The following is a 6,458-nucleotide window of genomic DNA, read 5'->3' on the forward strand; positions in this document are numbered from 1 at the left end:
TCTAAAACATACAAAATTGTGGCTACCCAATCCTTATAGCACTGAGGGGCCCTTGTTAGCCAACTCCCTCCTGGAGGATTCATCCTAGGGGTTCAGGACAGAAGGATGAATTCTGATTTTGGATCATCACCCTACCCTCTACCTAGCTCTTAATCTGGTCTTTACACTCTCTTCATTTTCTAGGCCCCACCACAGTCTTCAATATGCATAGAACTTTTCTACTATCTACTAAGGTCTGGTTGGGCAATAAAGTAATGACCATGTATGAAGCATGAGGTAGCATCATTCTTGGGATACTGGTGTTTGGGCAAGACTCCCACAGATTCATGGAGACACAAACAGAATCAGACAGAAGGATCAATGGTTCAGAATTATCATGTAGGGTCAATGTTTCCATACACAATGATGAAAACAGTCCAAGAAGAATGTTGTTTTATAGCTGTAGAAGACTATGCCATTGTGCTTTACTAATAGAAACAGCTATGATTATCAAACTTATGTTTTTTACTTTTTGCAACAGTGGTGACAATTTTTTTAAAAAAATTTAAACAGACTCTGAGAATACAAGATCAGATCATTAATGAAATAAGATGTTGCCTAGAGACGGTGGGCAGCCTGATCCCCTGTTCAGGTAAAGTACTGCCAAGGGCTCCTTTTCCCCTTGAACTTTCACCTTTCCAAGCACAGGAAGAGAGGTTCCAAGTGTAGCTATCAGAAGCATAGCAGAAGCCCCTTGCTCCTCTGTGATCTTAGCATAGAAACAGAAGTTGTGGGTGACAGAGACCCAGAGGTGCTATCTCAAGAGAGGTCTGAGCAGAAAAAGAGATTGAGGTAAGACACAAGGAGCTGAGCTTGCATGGCCTGGACCCTTGTCTGAGTTTATGTACAAACAGTCTACTGGAATCCACAGGAGGACCATGGTGATTCTTTTTTCCATCAAACATGAGAATTTTCCACCCATTGCTTTCACGCATCTTTCCTGGCCCTTCTGCGATTACCTTCCAGACCTCACTGTAGATCTACATACCTTGTTCAATTAAAAGTTTATCCCCTTTTGTTTCCCTTCTATCTACTCACAAAGTCCTAAGGCAGTTACCCATTTGTCAGTGAAATCCTCACATGAGCAAACAAACTTCCTTCCCCACATGGTGTCCAAGCACATGCACAGACTCCCCAGCCCTTGGTCAGAACTGCAGTAAATTCTGGGAGCAGGAGAGATGCTCTCACTGTGTCTGCTTGGCAGTGTGAACTAGTTCCTAGGAAGCTTTGACATATGGGGCTGTGAGCCATGTGTGAGGCAGAAGGGTAGGCCAAGAGTCTGACCCAGTGACTCAAAAGCCGTTTAACTACCAGGAAAATGTGATACCACTATCAAGATATAAGAAATCAGCAGTTGAAATTGTGACAGCACAGGACCAGATGCATTCACATGATATTGAGGCTTTGAGAGTAACATTGTAATCTAGCATCTTTATTTTATTGGTGTATAGCTTTATGGATTTTGTTTTAACAGATATATGGTATCGAAGAGATATTCAATACTTATTCCACCATTACTGAATGTGTTCATCATTTGCAAACTGACGGGAAGAGAGTACAACTAAATTAACAGAATAATCAGATAATAACAATAATCCCTTTGGTATCCCCTGGGAGGGCAATGCTAATGATAATGTGTTTGAATATTTCAGCCTTGGTATGGCAGATGCAAAGTCAGCATGAGGACTACATGCAGCTTACATCAGAAGTCTCCTTGGGTCTATACAAAATGACAAGATTGCCAGAAACAGTAGTCTCCTTTGACTCTGGCATTCTAGGAAGAAATGCAAGTGAGTTTTACATTCAAAAGCTGACATCAACCAGGCACCTACATATACAGAACTGCATATACAGAAGATGAACCACAGCTTATTGCTCAGCAGAGACAGAGAAGTGAGCAGTAAAGAGCTTTGCCAGCATCACACAAAGTCCTCTGTGGGTACCAGGTTGCCTTGACAGTACAGAACACTGCAAATGCCAAGGCTTAGCCCCGACAGCACAGCTTTTTTCTGCTCTTTCTCTACTTTTGTGTCACTAACTACTTAGGTGACAAAATATTTGAGATCTTTGAGATGTCAAGATGATGAGGACATCAGTGTCTTTACAGCATGGGACCCTGAGCATTTGTCTGTCAAATCCTTCCTATAAAGCTCCCATTCAGTCAATTTCTTACCTACTAACACTGTCAACAACATCTCAATAGCATTTCATCCTAAATGTTTACTCTTCATCCCATCCCCCTAAAAGTGTTCAAAGCTCTTGAGATGTTAATAGATGACCCGGCCTAAATCTGAAACCAAAATCCTGTGCAAAACGAAACAAAACAAAACAAAACAAAAACAAAACAACAAGAAAAAACAACAAAGAGAGTACTATGAGATGTAGAGATGTTATTTTTTAAATGAGACAATTACTTGATCACAAACTCAGGACAGGAGGCATCCTACTGCAGTTCTCTGAGCATTGGAAGGAAAGGGGACTTGCCTTCTGCCTAGTATGAAAGGCCTGAATAGACTCTTCCACCCTTTCAATGTTCACTATTCCTGTGAGGAATGTGCTCATACTCACCAGCAACTGACAACAGTGTGTTTCCTGTACATTCACCACACAGATGGGACAAGAACCCGGATATTATTTATCACACAGGAAAGTAGAGGTCTCTGGCTCTGGGCCTCTTTCTGGGCCTGATGGTTTAAATGTTGTGAGAAGTGACCAAGTGACCAATTGAGACCTAGTCAGAACCTGAAGAGGATGTTCCTGCTCCTGGTCTTCCTGGTGGCTGTCCTATCAGTCAACACTGAAGGAGATAAGCAACCATCCACGTTCCTAGAGGTGTGGCATGTGGCTTCCAGCACTGACATTTGCTTGCATAGTGCCCAGTCAGGTTGTATCTAAGATCTTCTTCTGACTTGGTTCATCTGAGAAGTTAGCTGAGCCCCAGCTCTAGCACAGGATAAATAATGCACCAGAGACACAATGAACTCCTTGCAGTGGCACCTGGTGAGTGAGACCTCCTTCATCTAAAAGTGACGAATTATAAAAACATCATGGACCCTACTGGAAAACTGGAGTTGAAAATGAGAGTTGTAAGTTCCAATTGCACAAATCTAAGAGCAAGCAACTTTATCCAGGAGTTACCACCTGTATCAAGACTAGAAGAATTCTTCTATTTAGGTTTCCGGGTGTCACCTTTGTCTTGTTCTGTCTTCTGAAACATACAGATCTACCATGACACCCAAAATCTAGCAGAGCCAGCAAAGTGTGGCTCCACCCCTGCTCCACAGCTTGATGGAAGCAGGCAGACACAGGATACTCTAACCCATTTCTCCTCTTCTCTATGATTCTACTAGTCCTGTGTGCTCCCTTCTTCATCCTGAAGGCTATTTCAATGCCTTATGAAGAAAAATCTATGCTGAGGTTCAGACTTCATTAGGAGGCCTCCTCCCAGCTACTTGCTTAGCGCATTTGAGAGCTTTTCATGTTTATACAACAATCCCATCTCTAAGTGAAGTACTTACTATGTATCATGAATCAGAATAGAGGAAAAGCAGCCAGAGATTGATACTTCAATAGTGCATCATGCTTACTTGGGGCAGAGCCCAGTGCTTAAGTGAGCAGGACAACAGGTGAATCACGAGACAAAGGAACAAGTGTAGTTGTTTGGCTGTGTTGATCTGTTGGACAATGTGTGCTGAATTCTTCCTTAATGTGTACCTGAGATTTAATTTAATTCAAGGCAAAGTCTTGGCACCATCATGACAACAAGAAAATATAGAAAACTAGGGGAAAGTGACGTGTCATGCAGCAGGCTCTGTGTGGTCCCTCACAGCATCCAGGTACCTTTTCTTGTTGTGTGACAGCCCCTACAAAAGGATCTTTTCTCCATCTACATCAGGTCCACAGACTCTCCAAGCATGAAATGTCCCTTATTCCAGCCTCCAGTATTGTTGCATAGTTTCCATGAGCACAAATATTTAGAATAAGCTTTCTTTTTTTCAGGAAAAATCATATAGGGCGCAGAATCTATATCCCATTCTTGGCCATACATGGCATTGATAAAATTTCATGATGGCAAATTAGTTCCCCGTCAGTGTGGTGGTTTCCTGGTGGGAAAAGACATCATAATGACAGCAGCTCACTCCTTTGGAAGTTAAGGAGAAGGAACTGGATCTTTGATGCCTGGGATTGACCAAATTAAAACAGATCCTTGCTGTCTCTAAGCATATAGAGCCAAAGATGAACCACAACCCAATTTTATAGTATTTGACCTAAATTGATTGTGGAACTCAGGACTAGATAGTGTAACTGAAGGGTCTATATGGCTGGGTGGTTATTGAAGACCTAAGGAACAACTCCCACAGAAATTTCATGCTATTTGAGTCAGCCTTAGGCTGTGCCCTCAACCTGCCTTTCAGGGACTTCTTCATTGCTCCTGTGTTGTACTTAACCCATCTTCTTTTCACAGCCATATGATTGTAATCTTAGTTGCTCACAATATTTGGGAACTGGAAAATACCCAGGTCATTCATGTTTATAAAGTCATATTTCGTGCATATTTTAAAATACATAGTAAAGCACTGGTTAATGACATCATGCTCCTGAAGGTACCGTTTTACTGACATCTGGTTTACTCCCATAGATAACTAGTATATCAGTGCCATTTTCCCTAATAGGTGGCTGATCTAATGGTCCAAGAGCAATGGAATGGGGCTAGAGTGGGAGGTGGAGGGGCTCTTTGAAAATGGGGAAGACACAGGCAGCCTCATCCCTGGTTTAAGCTTGCTGAGAGAGCCAGACCTGAACTCTTATTCTTCATCTTTCTCACCAGCTGGAACACAAAGCTCAACTCAATAGTGCTGTGAAGACTATTGCCCTTCCAAAGAGCCATGATTGGGTGAAGTCTGGGCAGGTGTGCACAGTGGCAGGTTGGGGAATCTTGCCCAATTGTACTTCACCTGAAACACTTCAAGAAGTGAATCAAGAAGTTCAAAATGGCCAGAAGTGCTATGCCAGGTCCAAGAACTACAACAACTCCAACCAGCTCTGTGTGGGAGATCCCAATGACAGGAAGTCTAATTCTGAGGTATGGATATAACAATCTCAAAATATTTACCCAGGGCCAAAGCAATACTGCAGACACACGGCCAGGCCTCCAGCTCTACAACCACGGCTACTCTAGAGGATATGGAGAGAACAACATATGGGGATCTGGCATTTTCCCTCAGCCAATTGTTTGTCCTTTCACCATGGGAAAATAGGAGAGCTAAGTCTAGTTAACCTGAAAGAAGGACACAGCCAGACAGAGACACACTAGTTAGCGATTCACAGACTCTGTCTACTGTGTCCCATGCAGAATTGAGGTCAATGGTCTCACTTAGTGTTTCCCATCTAAAACCCAGGCCTTAGTGGGATCAAAGAAGTACATGGAGAAAATGGGTCTGGAAAGAGTGTTAAGAGATAAGAGCCTGATATGGATGTCTCCTCACAGGTCTTCAAGAGTCTGACATATTCAGAGGCAGATGCTCACAACTAGCCATTGAACTGATAATGGGGTTCTCAATGGAGGAATTACAGTGAAGGCCATTGGAGCTGAAAGGGTTTGTGGGCCCATGAGGAGAGCAACAATACCAACCAACCACAGCTCCCAGGGTCTAAACCACCAGCCTGGGAGCACTTAGGGAGGGATCCAGGGCTTCAGGTGAATACGTAAGAGTGGAGGGCCCTGCTGGGCATAGGTGGAAGAGATCCTTGACCTCATGAAGGCTGGACGCCCCAGGGGGTGGGAATTTTGAGGATGGGGAGGTGGGAGTGGGGGGGGTAGGTAGGGGTTACATCTGCAGAGAAGAAGGAGGAGGGATGAGGGGATAGGGGGTTCCTGGGTGGGTGGGGGATGGGGTAAGGGGACAACATATGAAATGTAAATAAAACATCCAATAAAAAAAAGAAAAAAAGGAGACTATTTACTAAGACTTCTCCTTTTTATGTCTACAGGGAGACTCTGGGGGACCCTTGGTGTGTGATGGAGTGTCCCAGGGCATTGTCAGCTATCGCTTCTGTCCATATACTCCTCCTTGGGTATTCCCCAGAATTTCCAGGTTTATACCTTGGATTCAGAAAACAGTGAAACTCCTGCAACAACCCTAGAACATAAAACCTGTGTCAGGGCCAGTGCCCAACATCCTCAGGTACAGCTATCTGAGTCTTAATAAAGAAATCTGTCTGCATGAAAGGGATGGAGTTGTGCTCAACCATGAGTGCAGAGCTTAAAACATTTTTATACATTACCTTTTTTACTCTCTCTTCATTTCATTGTTTCTCTCTTCAGATACTTTCATAAACTTGGGAATCAAACCTGTGCACTGACCCCATCATAACAGCACATACAAAGGCCAGTACTGTCAGTCCTGGAAAGGTCTGTC

The 6,458-nt window shown here is 43.3% G+C and overlaps 1 pseudogene; it reads left to right on the forward strand.

Moving 5' to 3' along the window:
• The first annotated feature begins 2,790 nt into the window (after positions 1-2,790).
• LOC114638852 lies at positions 2,791-6,183 on the forward strand (annotated as a pseudogene).
• Positions 6,184-6,458: the final 275 nt, after the last annotated feature.

Source organism: Grammomys surdaster, unplaced genomic scaffold (assembly GCF_004785775.1).
Source record: "Grammomys surdaster isolate TR1022 unplaced genomic scaffold, NIH_TR_1.0 125630, whole genome shotgun sequence".
NCBI classification, from domain to species: domain Eukaryota; kingdom Metazoa; phylum Chordata; class Mammalia; order Rodentia; family Muridae; genus Grammomys; species Grammomys surdaster.